At 43.8% G+C, this 19689-nt stretch overlaps 2 protein-coding genes across 11 annotated transcripts in view; one reads left to right on the top strand and one right to left on the bottom strand.

Moving 5' to 3' along the window:
* The window catches only part of lingo1a (leucine rich repeat and Ig domain containing 1a), a 163661-nt gene that overhangs the window by 21782 nt on the left and 122190 nt on the right, over nucleotides 1-19689 (top strand). For all 9 annotated transcript variants that reach the window (XM_088378019.1, XM_088378021.1, XM_088378026.1 and 6 more), the window contains one exon: nucleotides 5157-5281. The gene's annotated coding sequence lies outside the window, so the exon portion shown is untranslated. The remainder of the gene's footprint in view (nucleotides 1-5156; nucleotides 5282-19689) is intronic.
* cspg4 (chondroitin sulfate proteoglycan 4) overlaps nucleotides 1-19689 on the bottom strand; it is a 39409-nt gene that overhangs the window by 17584 nt on the left and 2136 nt on the right. The gene's annotated exons all lie outside the window — the stretch shown is intronic.

A 19689-nucleotide genomic window follows, 5' to 3' on the forward strand; every position in this document is an offset into this window, starting at 1 on the left:
CGGGATCCAAACAAACCGCCCCCCCACCCCGCCTCGCGCTTAAGCCTATAAATAGTACTTATGTTTCTCATTTGTTTCCTGCGGCTGTGGTGCGAGGGCACAAGGGCTTCTGGGTAATTACACGAGGGAGAGCCTGTTATTAAGAAGAATGTACATGCGCCGCTTGAGCTCCCGAGGAGCCCGATACGCAATCGTTAACATGATTTGCAAGCTCTTATGAGGGTCTATCGTTTACTTTCCCCTCGATGGTTTGTGGACTGCGGCGTGTTGCGATCGATCTTCGGAAAGACCGTGAAATAAATACCCCGAGTCGTCTGTAAAAGGGAGGATTTGCAGGATCCAGATTGGCTTAGCTTCGACCGAAACACAGTCCGAAATGCCGTATGATTCCCGAGTTGTTCAAAATGATTTATTTCCTAAAGATAAAGTTTTGATACAGTTGTGGAACTGGAGGGGATCCGCTTTTCAAATCTTGTTTGCGCTCTCCAGAGTGTTGGAAAGTTTGAGTCATTCCACAGTGGAGAGGAAGGCCACAACTCTGCATTGCTTGACAGCACTACTGAATATGGACCCCCTTCTCGCCGCCGCCAACTTTTCACAAGTCGCCGGGGACGCGCTTTTACGGGCTTGGAGGAGCCGTTTCTCACAGCTGCCTGAAAGCCGTCTCGGCATCGCTCGGGACACGTCCCCGATCCACCGCCGCGAGGACGGAGGGGGTCCCATCTGAAAAGAACCGACTCACGGTGACACGGCGGGGGAACTACAGTTAAAATTCCTCGGCTTTCTGCTTTTTCAAAACCCAAAGTGACAAGGAGTGCACGGCGGCCCGAATCAAAAATTACGACCGCTTGAATGGAGAGTGTCAGAAAATGTGAAAGAGAAAGTGTGCAAAGAACATGGTGAAAGAATCCCTCTTGTTTGGCTTTGTGCTTCTCTTAGAAGACTCGGAGCTAGGAGGCCAAAACTACATTCTCGTGCCAACTGCTAGTATTTCGATTGCCGTTCACCTGGAAAGAAAACGTCATGTTTGGTCAACTTGACTTTGTCACACAGCCAGTGAAAATATTTCCACTCAGGTTCCATGTTCACAACAAAGCAATACTGTGCTGGAACACAAGTCCACACAATGGGACTTTCTCAAAAGTCCAAATAAGGCACTCGGACCGACTCGCAGCGTGTTGGCTCATCACGCGCGCTGCTAAAATAAAAACGCAGATGATCTCACTGGCCGTAACAACATTGTAAAACAAACAAGTGTGAACAGAAGCATTGTGGCCAGTCGCTGGACTGCTGCACTTTATGACGAAGCGGGTCACAAAAGTGGGCCTGTGTGTGCAGCCAAAACGGCGGAGAACCCACTTGGGTGGGGCTCATTCAAATAATCACGCTTCTTCCATTGAAACGTTGCATAAGGAGTACTCGGCGCATGGAGGCGATTTTACTTTAGTAATAGCAGTTGTTGGCGAACGTCTGCCCACACCAATCGCATCAAATTCGACTAGAATGCTAATTGTCATAACATATATTAACAATAAGATTGTCTGTGATATTGGGCACTGAGCTACCGCTAAGCTAACAGTTTTGCATCATGACTTTTTGATGATGTCTGAGGCAGCATGTTCAAACCGAGGCTGCTTTCTATCTGTCATTAGAAGTTGTATACTTAAGGAATTATCAGAACCTGCAAGTTGCATTAGTAGTTCATTAGTACTAATTTGTTTTGTGGTACAGGTTTTACATTTCCTTACTTCGACTGACAATCCAATTAAGGAATTCTAGATAAGCTGCCAAAATTGTGCTCTGAGATTCTTTTGTATCAACATCTTTTCAGCAAAAGTCAATTTATTGTGTTATTAGGGGTGTGGCCATCTGTCACTCTGCTACCAATTACCATCGTGATGTCGACTTATAAGCGGCGAAAAAGAGTTGTTGCTAATTTGCTTGTCACTGCTACGAATTCTTCAATGTGAATTTCAGCTCAGGGAATTGAAAAACTGGAAACGTGCCTGTAATGTACAGCGTGCGAAGGAACGCTAAAGATCGAGTTTCGGTCGGACTCGCTTGTTGAAGGAACTCCAGGTTTTTCCCAGACACATCTCATAAATTCTCAACTCTCCAATGGCCTGCTTACGGAATCTCCCATCAGGAATTCCGCAGTCTTTGTTGTTGTTTAAAATATTTTGAAACTCTTGCCTCGAACCCTGTGCCAAAACGGTGCTTCATTCAACGCTCGAGTGCTCTCGATATATTTTTCTACCATACGTTCAACTAAACGTGCTACAATGGTTCAGAATGTTCCTCTCTTGTAGATCTCACTCGGATTCCATAATGGCAAGAAAAATGGTCGCTGTCAGTTGGACTATTGTTTTTCTTTTGTTCATTCCGGAATGAGTTCCACCTGTGAGTTTTTGGTCTTGTTTGCCTCTTGTGCCATGAAATATGTTCCCATCTCCACCTTATTGACTTCCAGCTGTGTCTGGTATCTGCATCTCACAGTTTGCTTGCGTTTCATGTTCGGGTCAGGCTTTAGGAAAAGGGCGTTAGCATTAGCATGAGTAATAACGGCGAAGGGATTAGTGTTACGGTTAGCGGGAGGTTAGGCTGAGCTCTCAGATTCCAAAGTTGAAATTAGATTGCAGTACCTTCACTCTTTCCAACCACGTATGCCGTTTTGTGAGTCACACGTTTCGAGCAAAGCATCCCAAATGAACGTTATTTGTTGTCATTACCGTGACAACTCGGTTGCCATGTTTTGATTTCGTTCCAGATACTAACCAAAGGCTTCCGAAAATGCTGCAAACATGACCTGTTGTTTCTTCCGCTATAATTAGGAGGTTTTGAAGTAGAGCTGGGCAATTTAAGCAGCACAAATAGATGAATCAAAGGGAAGTCTTCACGTCAGTAGGCGCTTGTGAGCTGTCGTTTGGCCTTTGTGGGGTCAAGTACGACACAACATGGCTGGCTCAACAGTATCTACCAAAAAATGTAGGGATGAAAAATTAACTTGGACTCAATTCTTTGTTGAATGGTTACGTTTGTTAAAGATTGGGTCACAATTCTGCGGCAGCACTTTGTTTTCATTCCTTAATATAACACAGTAATTTTTAAATCCAGTGACGTGCAAAGGGTCTTCAAAAGATGACCGCCAAGAAAAACAGAGGGGGAAAAAAAGCAACATTTGGGTTATGATGAATCATCCTTCAAATGCAAACCCCAAATTGGGACACAGTATAGTTTTGCAAGCGGGACAAACTTCCAGCGTCATACCTCCAAAGTATCCATGAGCTAACGTGACAGTGAGACTTTTCTGTAAACGAGCCTCTGGCTACCTTCCAGTGTGCCGATACAGAAGCTGCTGTGAGAAAAAAAAAATCACACATATCTGACTTTAAACAGGGCTAGTAAAGCCAGTATGTGCTCAAGATCAGAGCGTCACATTAGCTCTCCGTAATGGGAACCAGCTGAAGGCACAGACCAGCAGACTGCCTGACTGGACTGATCCATTCCAGTCCAGACGAACCCCCACCCCCTCTGAGTGTAGGGTCAGAAAAATGCATTATCCAGATGCTGGCTCTCCAACCAATTCCGACCTCCACGCCCAAATTCAGTGGCACGAGCTGCAGACATAAACACTCACACTCACTCTTGCACTTATTAACGTACGCACAAGTCGTGCAGCCGTTTCGACTTTTATAGCAATTGATAGTTTCTCCTCGGCCTGCCGGCTGAGTCAGCCCGCCCGCCGCCGCGCTACCGTTGAGGGGGCCCACCCTGCCCCACCCAGAAGTCTCAATTGGGAAGCCATCCCAGAACTGAGTACTCGCTCACATACAGTACTGCAATAAACCGCATATAAAATACAACACAGTGGAAAAAATGTAGTGGACATGTTTGGTTTTCCTTTATGGAAAACCAAACCAAACTGTGTCCTAACGTTTTTTCTGTCTTCAGCATTGATTCTGCAAAAAAATTACACAACAAGTTACCTTAATGCCTTCTGCAGCCGGGTAGAGCAAGAACCAGTTAATTTCCGGAAAGGAGCCAGAGAAAAATCTTATAATAATTTATTACAAATGGTCTGCTTGCATTAAGCCTAATAGACCATAAGGGAGCAATATGGCATCTCATTCAGAAATATTTTGTTAACTCTATTTTCCACTCCAGTCTTTCTTATTACTCTGAGTACATCAGAACTAAAACAGCTCAAATACTTTAAAAGTATGTCAAAGTATATGTCAATGTAGATTTGTAATGATTGAGTGGATCCTCCAAAATCCAACTACCAGCTCCACCTAGAATCAACTCTTAATCACAGCTGACCGAACACGTAAAAGTGTTCCGATACTTTTCCTGCACCGATTCTATTTCATGACTTCCTATGAGCAAACTTGATTGGAAAATCCAAAACGAATCATCGGTGGAGCCGACAGGAATGGCGTCTATTTCGGTTCCAATGGTAATGATAGGTTGGTTTCGTGCACACTCATCCACACGAGGAGTTTCCAAAAGCAACAAGTCGTCACTCATTTTTTCCAGCCAACGGTGCCGTCCGCATTGCGGGACGCTTCCATCCCTACTCGCGGATTACGAGGTTTCATCGTGGAACACCCTTTTCAACTTGAACGTCGCTTTCTCTGGTCTGGTTAATGGTTTAAACATGTGGTGGCAAAGTCGGGGCAGATGTGCTCAGTCCGGACGTTGCCGGGGGAAGAAATCTGAGGTGGCACCTTTTGATGGTGAAAAGTTAAAACGATATCTTGAGCCCCCCCCCCCCAAAAAAATACAAATCGAGAATTTCATTTTATTTTTATCACTGGAAAGACTTTTGCCTAATAGTGCGGAAGCTCTCCATTTAATTGTACTCGGGACTCGGCTTCGCCACAGTTGCGCTCGGACTAAAATAGCTGGAGAACTGGGTGGAGAAGTACGCACGCCTTTGGCTGCTGCGCCCACCTCTCCGGCCAAAGCTATTATTTCAGTCGGGAAAAGCTCACTGTTGAGCGGGAATCTTATCACAGATGGGAAACATTTGTGTCAGCGATAAAGATAATTCAGAATCCCTTCAACTCAAACACATTATCCAGAACAAGGCCTGTTATAAAAGTTAAGATCACGACAGTGCACCCTTTGGAATTTCACCAAATTTTCTTTTCCAGGATCTCGTTCGTCCCTGCTCTGCATATTGAAAACAAGGAAAAAGGCAAAATGTATGAAGTGCAGAGCCAGCACAAAAAGCAAAGCTGCCAAAAGCACAATGATCAAGACTTCCGGATTTGAATGAGTGAGTAATTGAGACTTTTGTCATTTGTGATTTCTGCCAATATTATTCACTATACAGGGGGTCCTCAGTTTACAACGTCCTCGGGTTATGACACACGTCTCGTATATTATTTTTTTATATTTATATTATTTTTTTTGTATTTCATCTCATATATTTAAAGCCTCATATATTGAAAGCCGTTTTGCGTCATAAGCGTCGTCAAAGCGTCCTTAGATTCGTACAAACTAGTTCCCACGCGCGGCGAAAGAATACCCCGCGAGATGCTCTGGACCAAGGAAGACGCCATTACCCACTCACATGATATACGCCATTTTGGACTGTTGCGTCATGTCTCTCTTGCAACACCCCTTGCAAGCCAACCACAGGAATAAAGGTAAGGAATTATTCTCTTGCAACACCCCTTGCAAGCCAACCACAGGAATAAAGGTAAGGAGTTATTTTCATCTTTTTTATGACTGTACTGTTTCATTTTATGACTGTTCCGACTTGCACCACAATTCGTTTTACATCGCTGCGTCGGAACGGATCAACGTCGTATACCGAGGACCCCCTGTGATAACTACAGAAATCGAAAGATTCTAATGGCTGTTGTCAGGTGGAACTCTAAATCCCCAAATCAGCACTTTTCAGGTTACCAATTACATTGCATCGTCAAAAAGACTACTCAGTAATTTGTAAAGCTTACGCCCATGCCTGGGCTGACCAATCGTATTGATTCATAAAAAATAAATAAATACGAAATTTACCAAACAGGAGTTTTCGGCTTGACACCAGCCAATTATTGGAAGGCTTATTTGGCCTCAATAGTTCAGTCAATGTGATGTTTGTTAGCTTTGTGCATTGGATAAATTATTCAACCATTGACCCTCTCTACTGAAATGATTTTGTGTGGATTCGGATTGTATACAAGAGGGAAAAAAGTTTGCTGTCTGAAACTAGTCTTATATTGTTTGCAAGAGTTCACCGACTTGGTCAAACCAAAGAATTGGACCAAAAATCGATTGAAATCCTGATGCGGACTGTCCTCTTTGTTTTGTGGCCAAGCGCTTCTTGTGACAAGGGTCATGAGTCTGAATTGGCGGCGGTGGCATCAGCGCCACGAGTTCCTGCCTTTTTATTGCTTACTTGAAACTCCAAGATGCCTCGGAGCTAACAAACAAAAACTTGATAAAGTACCTTCGGCAACTGTGCGGCAGCAGACTCGTGGGCGTGAAAAAGAAAAACAAGCGGCAGCCTACCTCGGAATGAGTGAGAGCTGCCGCTGTTTTTTAGCACACGAGATTCTTTTTACATCCAATTTGCATTTAGATGATAAGCAATGCACGGACTGTTGTTCCGACAACAAAGTAATTACAACTAACGCCGCACCTCATTGCCTCTGAGTGACTGCTGATATTTCTCTATTTCATTTATTGGGGAATATGCTCTTATTAGGCCATTTCTTAATTACGTGTGAGCGGAAGGATGGATGGGATTCAAATATAAGCAGCCGGAAAATGGTGCAGAATGCCTGTAAAGTTGATATCTGCCATATCCGAAAGACAAAAGCAAAAAGCAATCGATTAGCATTTTAAACGTAGTTGCTGAGGATGCGTCGCTAGCCTTAGCCGGTTAGCTTGCTAGCATCGCAATGGAACGCGTTGTATTGTTATTGGCTCCTTGTCTCTCGTCCATTTTGCGGGGTGTTGCCCAAAATGTTCCAAAAGCTTACATATCCAAAATTTTAGAAACTTAAAGAAAAGGTGTTTTTGTCGCTCCCAGTTTAACTTTACTATAAAACTCACAAGTGAAATCAAAGAAATGAAACTTATTGAAAACGTTTAAACAAAGCATTTCAGAAGTTTGGTCGCATATCACTAACTTATGATCAAAACTGTTATGGATGGAAATTAGCATAAAAAAAACCTGCTATTTTAACACGCATGCTTCAGCAGCACATCCAACCAGAGCCTCATGATTATTAAAATTGACGCAAGCTGGACTCGATAGTTATACCAGTGACTAATACACTTGGAAGCCTTCTGGCGATAAAATACCAACGTACTGCAAGATTCAGTCGCCGTGCTAAAGAAACCATCACGAACGTTCCCATCAAACGTCGGCTGTCAGGACGCGTCTGCCGATCCGGAGCCTTTCATCCATCATCGTCGAGACAAAGCCCTTTATCTCGCCGCAACGCAATTAAAGTGTACTGATGGAAGTGTCACACGAGCGTGAGTCATTAGATGGTACAAGCAAGACACGCCGCACGCACAGATGGCGTGTGCATAATGGCATGTGCATTTACATACAGAAATGAATGTGGGCTATTTTTAGATAGGCTGCTGTGTTTGTCTTGTCACAAAGTAGCTCCGCTTTTTTATTTTACAAGACCTTGTTGAAGTCAAGCGTCGCAGGAGCATAATGAGAGCTCATCGATAAGGGCAGGCCACTGAACGCTGGCCAAAGGCAAAGTAAAAAAATGTCCATTTCATTCAGCGCTGGAGGTGCGAGATCCACTCGGGCAGAGTTGCGGTCGCCTATACTTAAGAACCAAACAAAGCCCGGCAAAAAAGTCAATGCTCACTTCAGACAAGCCAATAGGGACAATCATTGCAAACCTGTCCTCAACAAATAAGTGAAAACATACTCCCCTGAGGACAAAGTTTGTTTTCTATTAAGACCAAAAATAAGTTTGCTTGCTCCCAAAGCCACAAACTTATCAAATACATCATGGTCCGCCTTAATGCTCCCCTTCAAAAATATTGGAACAGGCGAGTCAATTGCTTCATTTTTACTGAACAAAACATTTACGCTTGACAACAAAAGATGAATGAATCACTTTTTCATTCCTAGATATTTTGATTCTCAGATCATATTCGTAACAGTATCTCGGAATCCACTCGTTTATCATATACGTCATTTATAACATTTGTAAACAGAGATTTGGAAATATGTATGTATTATTTTAAGCGTGGTATTTCCATATTTCCAAATAAGATATATGCATTTGTTCTCGTGGCACATATTTCTGAGGACTGTCCCCGGTGGTGACATAAAAGCACGTCGTGATGTTGCTTCTGGACATCCACTAATAACAGTAAACTTTCTTTCCTTCACCCTTGTCCTTTTCGCTATGTTTCACTGCTTGTGTCACACATCTCATGATCAAGATTTTTACGATATTCGCCTTTCGTTCACCTCCTTAAGTGGTGAGAAAAACAGTTTGGTTGTTTTGATTTGTTCTGCTCCCGCTAGCTAGCTAAAGTTTCATTTTGGTTCTGAAGAAAACTATTGTTTGAAGAAATACTTTAGAAATAAAGGAATAAAAACGACATCAAATTAGGACGAGGTACGCTAAATTTTAAGCCAAGTGACGCGTAACATAACACCGCATAGTCGAGAGCTAAGTTACGGTGACAAAATAAGCTAACGTTAGCGTGTGCTTTGTTGTTAACGTCGGCCATATTGTATCATATTGAAGGCTGTTCCGATACTCAGAAAGGTACCAAAGAAATAAGCCAAGGTATGGTTGAATGTTTCTAGAATCCTAATTGCCTCATTTAAAACCTCAAAGTGTCCAGTGAGTGGTTATAAAATTGATTCCCCCACAGCTTGAGTTAAAACTATCGACTTCTTCCAACTTTCTCTGCTCATTCATAAGAATTCAACGCTTGTATATAAAGAACGTTCAAATACACCGCGGCACCTTTCACTTCACTCAAACAGAGAAGACGCTTTAATCTTGGCCAAAAAGAAAAACCCACCCTTGATCTTAGTCATGAAGTCAAGGTGATAATCCCCATTTGAGGTTAGAATTTGGGCTGGGCTGGGATTCAGCAGGATTCCGAGAGGTTTTCTTTGCTCTTCTTTTGACCTCCTGGTGCACACCTGCTTTTTTTTGGATCATTCATCAGATCAAGTCTAGCTTGGTTGAGTTTCAACACAGAGAATTGTCATCAATTATTATTCCGTCTGGGTGAAGAAACACTTGGTTAATATTAAACTTTTTTTTTTTTTTAATAAGCCGTTTGACTTCTGTCATCATTTATGGAAAAGCCACATATGTCCGCTTGCGAAAGCCGCGGAAATGAAAAAAACACAGGGGGTGTGCTGTGATGTTTTTATTCGCGGTAATTAAGTAAACCTGGCAAGAAGGTCACTCGTGCGCAGATGATGATCACTAATCTGCAGGTTAGCTCGCAGGCGGTGTCGTGCTTTGAGTGATAAATGACATAAATGTTCTTTATGTGTCATGCAAATAACCTTTAAAGGTAAAAATGAGGGAGCGGAGAACTGTGAGTGTCAGCATCGTATACTTAAAGAAGCTATACGGAATTTCTGGCAGCCGTACGTACAACAAACTCGCATTTGTTCGTCTTGTTTTTTTTTTTTCATGGTGCGGAGAAGTTCTAACTGACATGATGATGACAACCAGACACTGGTCCTGTTTTGGGTGTAACGCGACTGGAGGGAATTCGGCCGAGACGGAATATTCTCAAATCGTGTTTGTCAGTTTGTATTAAGCCACGCATTTGTTTTAGTATTAGTTTGACTTTTTTAATGTTTGGAGAGTTTGTCAAGTGCGAGAGAAAACTAAGATCGCTGTCGTGATGGGATCAGTCTGGAATAAAAACGCTATGGAACATTTCGAGTGACCGCATACTTTCACGTCACTTTTTGTTGTGTATTTCAAGATTTTGTGTGACCTCAGAGGTTATTTTTATAATTGTAGGACCGCAATATTTGGCTTGGCTGGTCATCATGGACATATTTGAACAGATGATTTTAGTTTTAATTTATTATTTTAGAATTGTTCTATCCATTTTTGGTCCTCCCCCTGCACCTATTATCTATTTATTATTTTTTTTGAATTGTTCTGTCCACTTTTGGTCGTCCTCCTGCAACGCACCATTTTGCCGCCAGCAGAGAGCGTTTCCATACATGACGTGTGCTCGCACTTAAGTCTCCAAATAGACGCCGATGTGTGCGCCCCTAAACAAACGAGACTCTGTATCGGCCGCTCGCGCTCAGGTTGCTGTTTTAGCTGTGTGACATTTTGCGTCGTGCCTGTGAGTCATGCGCGAGCCAGGGCGTGGCCGCCGACACAAGTGACTCTCAGTTTCATATTTTCTGTGTGTGTGTGTTTTGTAACGATTGTTAACACAGCATGAAAGTTGCTGGTAACTCGAAGTGACTGTAAATAAGCACAACATGACTTGGGTTGCTCCTCGTGGCTTGCAGTCGTAAATGATGAGTAACCGGCATGTGGCACAGAGAGCATGACTGCAGGGGGGGCGGGGCTCGGGAGGGGGGAGACGGAGACAAACAAACAACTGTTTAAACTCCCATTCACACCTCTGTGGAGTTGAATCTTGGTTTTCGTCTGGATTTGTTAAAAGATGTTGGCAAACTGTGTTTCTTGTTGGGATGGCAGTGTGTGGCAAACGCTTGCAAAACAGTGGCAAACCGCTCAATGATTCTACTGGAGTCGATGAAACGGCCCCACTTCAGTAAGTTAAACAAAAAGTCTTCACATTTCAGACGGCTTCTGTAAAAGGAGCCTTTGTGTCGTCACTTCAAGTAGAGTGAAGGAAAAACACGTGGAAAGAAAAACTCAAGCAGCCGGTCTTGGGCGATGTCAAGTCGCTCGCGGAGGTTCTGGCCGACTGTCGGGTCAGGGTGTTGGTCGTGTTTCCAGGAGCGTCACTCGCCCTGCCACACGGCTTTGTGAAACCCTAATCATGTGTTTCACTTTCTTAACCACCTCACTGGTCTGATGTGGTGGCGCTAACCGTCGGAAAAAAATGGCGTGCGGCAGTGAAAGCGCACGTTGGCTCCACACGGGCTTGCTCTTGAAGGCGGACACGCCTGCTGAAGTGTACCCATCTCTTGCTATTACTAATGAGTCCAACAATTATCTTTGATTGTCTGTCATATTCTGAAAATATTATGCTCATAATCCAAAGTAGTCCAGTCTAATTCAGATGGAGGAATAATAGTTGCTCCTTGCAGTAGATAAAGAATATTGTATTATAATATTGTTGTATTGTCTGTCTGTTGTTGCTGTAGCTTTTGTATTCCAACGACTTAAACGTTTATAACGCTGCATCAATGCTAATAAACAAATTGATTGATGTCCTAAGTGGATTAGAACCCTTCCTCTTGCTATCATTCACACCTGTATCCATTTTCCTATTGACATTTTTTTACGACGGCTTCAAAAAAGTGCTCATGAAAACAACAAAGCTAGCACGGCTGTTTCACTCTACCGTTTGTCCGACTCGGATGCTCCGAGCGCTCAACAAGGTTGGCTGCACTCTCTGAACTGTCAGGAAAAAAAAAATCTCCTGGTGAACATGTGTGCAAAACACAGACCAGGTTGAATTTTAACGGTGCGCCACCTTGTAACAGAGGCCTTTCATTTCCAACACGTGTCGGACGTTTTGATCTGCCAAAGCCGTGGTGGAGGAAGCATGATGCTTCCCAGATATGAAAAGGACACGTCACGTAATGTTGAAAGTGAATCTGATAAATTCTGGCCCTTAGTTATGAATACATTTATGCTTGTTTATGGGAATTTCAATGAGCTCCTGCAACCGAGTTCCACGGGCCAATTGAAGCAGCTCGTATATTTGTGCCTCCTAATGAAGGCCTGGCGCGGCGTAAAGCCCTGCTGAATCCTCCAGAATGCTGCCGAAGGCGCTCGATACCTTCCAGCCGGCGCTCACATGTTCCAAAGATGGTCGTGAAGAAAAAAGGCCAATGGAAATAAACGCATGGGGAGAATTGCGCAGTGGCACGAATCGCACGCTAAAGCGTTCTCAGCCGTCTGTGCAAATGTGTCCAAGGAGCCCAAATGTGCTCTGAAGTCGAGTTGTCTGTCGTCTCGATTTTCTTTCTTTTTTTTTTTTTTTGGTGAATGGAACATTTCAGTGATTTTTTATTTTTTTTTATTCAAGATTCACAGCAGGCAAAGCTTTTTCATCTTTTGTTGTTTTGAGGATGAGTCAAATAGTAAAAGTACATGAACTCAGCTTTCAGTTCATAGTAATATAAAGTTTCGAGTTGATTCCATTTTATGCTCAGAAATTCTCCGAAATTTTCCAGTTATAAGAATTCACAAAATTTTTCACATCGCCATTACCTCATTGCCAAAACAACAAATCAAAGACTTAAGTTACAAAACGTAATCGGCTTATTTTGACCATTGTGGTATCTCAGTGCCTTTTCCATCCATAAGATGGCGCCGTGCTATCCGTCATAAGTAGCTGTGACACTTGTGAGAACGTTTTGAGGAGGCAGCGTGGGTCGGGCGTGGCGCCGCACGTGGTCGCGCTTGTCGAGTTTGGCAAAGCAACCCTCAACTGCGCATCACCGCAGCGTTTTCTGCAAGTCCTCGCTGAGAAAAAAAAAAGCGCACACTCAGCAGTTTAAACAATATTATTTATCTTCGTGTCACTCAGCAATGCCACTTGGCCTTCATTATTTTTCGGGGCCTCCGCTTCCACATGAGCTCATCGCAGAAACGTTCAGGAGTTCAGACGGCGACTACCATCAGTAGTTAATGTCCCGGTCACGGTTAGAACCCGCCTCACCAATTGCCCGTGCGGGATACGGTTAAAAAACAGCTGTGCAGTTTAATAAGCCTCTCAAATGGAATATGTGACGCCCTGTCGGTCCTTGTCGAGTGTCCTTGTGTGACTTTATGGTGCTTGGATCACTTTGGGCTTTTCCTGCTAGCCCAGAGAAAACCGCAGATTAAAATATACAGCGCCGTCGTCACAAGCTGAAATCTAAAGAAAGATTTGCTCGGGGACAAAAAAACGATAGACAAATACGCGTTTGTAAAAATAGCCTCGCTAGAGAAAAGGCGCTATTGTGTTTACGTTATGCGCCATTGCTATTGATAGCGCGTCACATGGACGGGAATATTCGTCCGTCTTCTCTGCGGGTCAGCTTTTGTTTTCGCTGGGCGACAGAGTTTACATGCCCGTACCGCAGGAACAATACCAAGGGTTGCTTCGTTTCCGTCTGTGGTGGAGGCCACTCGTCGCACAATGGGCTGCGGTTGAACGTCAGTCAAGCAAGTTTTGGATCGATCAATGTTTCTAGCTTGTTTTTGGGACTGCGAGCTCACATATCTCAGGTTTAGTCACCAAGCTGAGGTTGAAACTTGGAACCAAATCTTCAGCTTCTTTGCTGAACTGTCCTTCAGTCTTTTATCTGAACGCCTTGAGCTTTGTCGCCCGGTGATGGCTGCCTCGCACATTATTGTGACAGATATGAAATCTGCTTTGCCGTCCTTAAGTGCGTGTAGATACCCACACTTGCTGACCCGGATTTAGAAGACTCTCGGATTAGTTCCATCCTATTTAAGGACAAGAACGAAACGGTCCTGTGAACGTTCTCCATCTTTTTGCGTCACAACTGAACCGGGGAAGAGAGAGAGTTCAGTTTTGCTGGATCTCTACAGACTGACCTGAAGCTCTCAAAACTTCTCAGAACACACGGAACCTTTTAATCCTTGCTGATTAATGAAGAGTGACAGACGAGATTCACGTTGAGTGGGAACTGAACCAACGACACCGTCAGTAGATCCAGCAGCACTTTTAAATGCAGACTTTACACTCTCATCAATTGTTTTAACGCGATCATTAAGTCTGAATTAAAATTCCAAAGTAGCCCGGCAGTCACCGCCCCAACATGCTGACCTCGCTTTCCTTCTGCTATTCTTTTTTTCTGGTCTTCAAATGATGGCTGCAAAATGAAAACGAGTCTAGCAGTTGGCTTCTTGTTGTTTATGGACAAAGCAATCTCCGTCCGGTGAGGTCACAATCGTGTAACCGCCGATGCTTTTATGCAGCTGTTCTAGATTCCCTTTCCACGGGAAGCATCTGAAAAGATAATTCTGCTCTTTTGGCTTCAACTCAGCCCGGCCGCAGGCTGGGGAATGTTGAGCTGAGCCGATGTCCGCTTCTGCCTTCGCTTTCCCTTCCAGTTGCCAGCTAACATCCACTCGTGTTGTGTTAGCATATGGGCCCGGTCTCCATGTGTAATAAAAATATTGGCGAGTAGGCGATTTCAGTCGATAAGAATTGGCAGCTCTCGTAAGGGTTCTTTCACGGTTGCAAATATTCGCGAAACGATCACCAGACGTTATTTATTTATTTTTCTCATATAAAGTTGTCAATGTCACATTTTGGGCTGAATTAAGTGACAAAAGCAGAGAAAGCTTTTAGGCGCATGTATTAATTTGATTTCCAAAGATGAAATCAAATAAGATTCTAATTATAGTTTCAATTAGTTTTGTAATTGTAAAAGGTACCTTTGGTTAGTTTTCCTTTTCTAAAAATGTATTTTAAATTTTATTTTTTGGATTTTATTTTGTATTTTTTTTATTTGTATTCATATTCATCCCAACATACCACTAAAATATTTGTACTGTGGATTGCACGACACGTCGATTCCTCACAGCAAATTCATCCCGCAGCCATAAAGCCAAATATGATTTCCAGATCCGCAATGTCGATGGGGCGGATGGAATTCTCGTTTGTTGCCGTTATCGGAAGCCGCCTGCACCTGACAGCGAAGCGGGCCAAATGATTGTATGCCACAAGTTTGGAGGGACGCCTTTGTCCGCTAGATTGAATCTAAACCCCCATAATCCCGTTTTAAGTGAAGTTTGGACCGCACTGTCCATCAATCCAATGTGAAAGGAGGCCACACACAAACACACGCACACATGTTGTCTTCGCTGCCCATCGATTGCGTCGCCTTTGACTGGAACACACATAAAGCGTAAAGATAAGGGCGCGGCGTCCCCTCCACGGACGGCCATGTGAGCGAGGCCACCAGCTGCTCCCTTTGCCGGGGAATTAAACTCACAAATGACGTGACCGAATCTGTCAGGGAAAGACGCAGCTAAGTTCATGTAATATACAATCTCACTGAAAGATGAATTCATCGTTACTTGTATATTAACAATTTTAGCTCTTAAATGTTAACTGCGGTTGATATAATGAGCAACAATAACAATGAATAATTATAATAATAATAATTGTAATGATAATAATGATAAGCATAGTAACAACAAAGCTGCTTTAATATAATTTTTTTGCATGGAGGATATTTGGCGTCTTTCATGTTAAGTCAGGTCAAATGAGTCAGTTTAATACAAAAAACACATAAACAAAGTTCACGCCTCCGCCCTTTGTTTTTCAAAATCAAAGCTAAAAAAAAGAAATCATTCGAAAAACATCTCGTGGCACGACTAGTCTGTCAAGTGTTAAAGTTCAGGGTGTTTTCTTTGCATTATTTTTGTAATTTGTGAGTCATGATTGGATGGCTGGATAATGTGGCTCCCACACAAACACACTTGAAGTTTCTCCTTTTGTATCCCTCACACCATAAAAGGCGCAATTACCTTTTGAGTCCAATTATGGACTCTCATCATGGTGGTTTTCCTGACAGTGCCGCTTTATCCGAGAAGCACGTTGAACCTCAAGCGTGTAAAATATTCAGCGTGATTGCACAAGGAGCTTATTGTCTGCAGCGAGCTTGTTGCCTCAGCTCCCCTTGTGCAGCTGTTCCGGGTTTCGCTTGCGACAGCACACTGAACTTGACGACGTACGTAATTTCCTCCTCGCTATTTTAAGATGACGCTACCGCCATGCTAACACACACACACGTACTGTACATAATCCCAAGCCTGTATGGCCTTTCCTAACCTTTGCCCCCGTTCCAAAATGCTCGCTGCCTATTCTTAGCCCTGGTTCGATCCCTTAACCTCTCAAATTAGATTTTGATCCCGACCTGTAACTGGACTGTCAAATTAGCGAGAACACTTAAAAGCAACATCATGCTAGCGGTTTTGACGATGCAAATGACAAATTTTTATTGGCGGCCCAATTGGGCCGGCATGAGTCAACTCAGCTGGTCCCGATAAAGTCACGTGGTGGCACTGTTAATATCAGACCTGGACACTTTGATAAATTCAAGCATGGTAGCCAGTTATTATGTGGATGTAGCATGAGACCAAGTTTATTGGCCGCCGCCACATGACGAAGCAGCTCAGCCTTCTGATTGTGACTCACACGGCCCGAGGCCCAGAAGGAGTCTCACAACTTCCAAATTGATTCCTGCTGGCTATATTTGAAGACATGACTCATATTCACAAGTCACACTTGATGTTGTTCCCATTGGGGTAAATGTCTCTAAAGCGTAGCGTGACTAGCATGCGCTAAATAGCACATGCTAAATTTTGACACATTCATCATAAGGCGACTTTCTTGCTAATTTTGTCTCTATTTGGCAAAAAGAAGCCAGAAGGACAATTCCAAACGCAAGACAGCTCCGGATGTTGGAGGCTTTTTTTTTTCTCTCGGTTTCCTGTGAGTCATGCGGCTTTTCCCGCGGAATCACACCAGAGTCCCTTAAAAGCTGAAGTCCAGTTTGTTTCACGAGTAGGCGTGCGCGCTCTAATGCATACTCAAGATTCTTCCAAGTATTCATATCAAGCGAATCCTGCTCGGTCACGCGTTCATCTTCAGTTCGATAATTCTACAAATAGAAAAATAATTTGAAAAGTTGGAATGCCCTTTACGTACATTTCCCACCGTCACGTCGCCGCAGGCCACACGCCACCTCATTCTGTCCAACATGTGACAAACATGTTACAACACGTTTCTCAAATGCCATTCTCACTTCTTAATTAGATTGCTAAACAGTTTCCCCGCCACGATGTCCGTTAAACACGCGTCTTGATGAAATTAGCCGCCGACAGCGCGGGCGATAGCGAATGTTAAGGTCATGAGCTCGGACGCCGGGGCGTTGTCCATCCCTCACGGGGGCATTTTGTGTTTATCGTTTTAATTTATTGTTGGTGATGAAAAAGGCAAGGAAAATAGAACTGAATCTTCTTTGTTCATTCTGGAAATAAATAAATAAGTAGAGCAGCGGCAGCACAGAGGGCCCTATCGGAACATCTGGTCATGCATAATTCCTTCTTATTGAAAACTTGGCAGTTGTGTGATAATGAGAATTTTCTCTGGCGCTTCCCTTTTGGAGGGCTAAAAAAAAAAGAAAAACTCTTATCAGAAATAAACACGCCAATTGACTTTGTGCGTGTGCCGCTTTCATTTCCAACATGACCGACTGCGGCTGCGTGTGTGTCCTGCAGGTAAACAAAAGTTTTGTTGCAATCTTTGGGGGGAGATACCTTGACCTTTTTTTTTTTCGATTTAGATTGTGACATTGTTCCAAATGAACGACGCAATTATGTTGCGAGGCTAACGGCGTAGCAATTGAGGCGATTCCCAGAGTGGCGTGATTAGTCCTTGTTCCTGAGCTGCCGGAATGCCGCCGAGCTAATGTGGCGAAGTCGAAAACCGCGGATTTGGAATTCCCCTGCCATCACAAGGCCATGCTACAGTCACACTTAATTTATTTAAATTAACAACTGAATATCTCAAATTGAGACTTGAGCGACTAAGACCATGCCACAACCACGCCTTTTTTTTCTTTTTTTTTTTTTTTTAAAATCAACAACCGAACATCGCAAATTGGCACTTGAGCGGCTAAAGCTCCGCCGTCACGAAACGCCGACCACTTATCCGATTGATGTGGATCAGGTTAAAGCAACAGAGGAGTTTCCCGTTCACCTTTCCGGAGTGAGCGAGGTTGAGCGTAGTCCTCGCCCCCGAGGCTAAACCGGGACTGCGTGTGGGCCGCCCCCCCAAATATAAGCTGAGCCGCCTGTCAAAACGGGAGCAATGTGGGAAAGATCATCTGCCCGGGAGGCCTCGAGGTGTTTATCAGCATAAAGCTCCATTTGCAAGCGGGACAAAAGTCTGCTCGCTAAAGGCTGACTTTTTTTTTTCATTTATTTTCCCGCCGCCAGAAATCAGAACATGTGACGCGGTTAGTGGCCAATATTTGGAGCGGCATTTTTCTGAGCAGCCAGATGGGGGGAAGGAACGTCAGAGAGCAACCAAGATGGGGTTGGATTAACCCTCGAAAAGGCTCTGGAGGGAAAAAAAATGACTTGTTCCGTTTATGTTTTAAAGTTTGTCTTTCTCAAGAAGCAACATTGAGGCTCAAGGTATATACACATGCAAGGGAGGGCAAAGAATTTGAGGAAATGGGGGGGATGCGAAGGACGGTCATAAAAGAAATAAATAAATAATGACAAGACATCTTTGGGCTCAAAGAGGCCTTCAAAAGGGGGGCTGGCCTTCGAGACAACCTTGGTGCGTACAATGAGAAACATCTGCTTAGAATGTGGACGTCTGCATCTTCAATTATGCGATAACATACCTCGGAGGTTCCCATCTGATGTTTTCTGTCTTTCGGTCGTCACCCGTTGTCATTCAAATTCTTAACAGAACCAAATTTGATTGAAAAAGGGGCATATCCATTTGTCACCTGGCGACTAATTAAGGCAAGATGGCGTCTACTTGCTTGTCGTTATAATTCAGTGATGCTAGCTGCAGCTAACCGGAGCGAAGCAGCAGCGGCGGTGGCGAGCGTCTCGTTCAAGGACGCTTTGACAAGTTATTTCTGTTCCACGAAGCAAAAGGCCAAACATTTCCATGATTGGAAAGGAGTGCGATCACTAAGCCTTGCAGCCTGGCTTGCTTCAGGTCAGAATTAAAATTGCACGTCTCGATCCAACAGCTGCCCTCCATAAGGTTGGTGATACGAACGGCCGGACGGCTATCTTTAGGCCCCCTGATGTGATCCGATCCGCTGAATAAAATTAGTAAGATATCACCCACCGTGACTTACACCCTTCGGGAGTAACTATTGATTCGGTTTTAAGCAGCGGATAGAAAGGAATGGGAACCGTTTGAAGAACAGTTCTTGTGGACGTTCCTTCTTCAAATAATGCTGTGAAAAGAGATCAAATATGGACACTCTTAATTTTCCTGTTTGGATTTTGTCCACCACTACCTTGTTTAAACGATGAGGTGAGCAGGGGGTCACCTCGTGCGCCCCTAAGAATAACATCAATTCATCAGTATCTCAAAGCAAATATTGGACTTGTTAGTCTTGTGCGTGGGGCAAATACAAGGAAGGGCACACTCTGGATCCATTTTCTGAAGTTCCTTCCTTCCTTCCTTCCTTCCTTCCTTCCTTCCTTCCTTCTTTCCTTCCTTCCTTCCTTCCTTCCTTCCTTCCTTCCTTCCTTCCTTCCTTTTCTGATCCAGCCCCACAACTTTCTCTTTCCAGTCAGTCAACGAGCGTCTCCCTAATTTTCTCCGCAACCCTTGTTAGCACTTAAATTGAAGGAACGTCGTAGTAGTCACAAAAGGCACAGCGCGCTGCCGAGCACTGTGATGTGTCATGTTCAATTTCAGATACCGACTCCATACATTACGCATTGCTCGCTCGGGAGAAGACTGGGAATGCCGTCGTTGCTTCTGTTC

The sequence above is a fragment of the Syngnathus floridae genome, chromosome 6 (genome assembly GCF_059516105.1).
Source record: "Syngnathus floridae isolate MCC-2025c chromosome 6, RoL_Sflo_1.0, whole genome shotgun sequence".
NCBI lineage: Eukaryota > Metazoa > Chordata > Actinopteri > Syngnathiformes > Syngnathidae > Syngnathus > Syngnathus floridae.